Raw genomic sequence first — 1,553 nt, 5'->3', positions numbered from 1 at the left:
TCCCCTCTAAGTATCGGATGTAACTTCCTAACAACCATCCGGTGTTCTCATGAAGGGGTCTGGGAGGGATTTTTGGGGAAAACACCCTTTATGATGATATATTTATAAAGCACCAACATACAATGTGGCGCTGTACTGGTGGCGGCGTCTGGTACGGCACATCAGTCCAACGACCTGTACCACTCATTACCGGAACTCCCAGGTGTATGTTGAGGGCGGTCGCAGTGACCGCGGATGGCGCCGCATTCAGTATAATCAAGTCTAGGAACGTCGGTGAGAATCCATTTATTGATGTCGATCATTATGAGCGCTTTCCGGGGCCACGCAGGGTCCCCTTCATCGTAGAGAACCACCACCTATATATATATACACACGGCAAAACTACTAATCCTCATATAACCCCGCCCCTCGGCGTCTCAGTGACGTCATCTTCCCGCCAAGTAAATACAGGAGATACAGGAACAATGAAAGGATCCCATTGCATGTCAGTGGTCAGAGTATACGGTATATACACACGGGAGACATGAGCGCAACATTGTCCTCCATGGGCCGCTGGGATATGCACTGGTGATATATCCAGATTATTATGTGCAAAATAGCCAAAACAAGGAGGGGCCACGGTCGTCATGGAGACCGGGGCGCTCGTCCGCAGGGTTAGAGAGCCGTCAGTGGGCCATGCTACTGCGCATGCGCCGCGGGGCATCAGCGGTTGGTCAGAGCTTGTGACAGGTACCGCCTCCTCCAGAATCAATGGGAGCAGATCGCCGGCCTGGACTCATTATAGGATCGTGAGCTTCAATCCAAGCGGCCATCATGGAATCTATCGCTCTAACCTTCAAAAAACCGCCATTATCACCAAAATGTAAAATAATCGAGTGCGGCAACACTGATCTACGTGTAATAATTGGTGGGAATAAAATCTCCCATTAAGACCATAACCTCGCGCTGTAACGCACCTGACCTCAGGCGTGGAATACAGGTCGCGTGTCACGCGTGTCAGTCATAGATGTCGTCTGATAATAAGGTCGCTGACACTGTGTTAAACGATTGCTGAGTCGATAACATACATGTGTCTATGTAACACACATGTGTCTATGTAACTCAGGCCTGTATCTACCATGGGGGCAAGTGAACCACTCGCCTCAGCGCAGCTGAGAAGGGGCGCAGCTAGGGCCAGCCTGACTACGTCCCCTCGCCAATGTTGCCACGGCCAACACAGACGCTGCTCGGCAGGGGGAAGAGGATCGGCACAGGCTCCAGCTTCTCCTCGGATCCCCGCTGCTCTCCCCGACCTGTATGGACAGAGGGCTCTGTGTGTGTCTCTGAGGGCTCTGTGTGTGTCTCTGAGGGCTCTGTGTGTGTCTCTGAGGGCTCTGTGTGTGTCTCTGAGGGCTCTGTGTGTGTCTCTGAGGGCTCTGTGTGTGTCTCTCAGGGCTCTGTGTGTGTCTCTGAGGGCTCTGTGTGTGTCTCTGAGGGCTCTGTGTGTGTCTCTGAGGGCTCTGTGTGTGTCTCTGAGGGCTCTGTGTGTGTCTCTGAGGGCTCTGTGTGTGTCT

The 1,553-nt window shown here is 52.7% G+C and overlaps 1 protein-coding gene across 1 annotated transcript in view; it reads left to right on the top strand.

The window, feature by feature from the left end:
* GTF2A1 (general transcription factor IIA subunit 1) overlaps positions 1 to 1,553 on the top strand; it is a 17,541-nt gene that overhangs the window by 462 nt on the left and 15,526 nt on the right. The window lies entirely within an intron of this gene.

Source organism: Nanorana parkeri, unplaced genomic scaffold (genome assembly GCF_000935625.1).
Source record: "Nanorana parkeri isolate BGI_ZX_2015 unplaced genomic scaffold, ASM93562v1 scaffold3967, whole genome shotgun sequence".
Taxonomy (NCBI): Eukaryota; Metazoa; Chordata; class Amphibia; order Anura; family Dicroglossidae; genus Nanorana; species Nanorana parkeri.
This window is presented reverse-complemented; position numbering and strand designations above follow the sequence as displayed.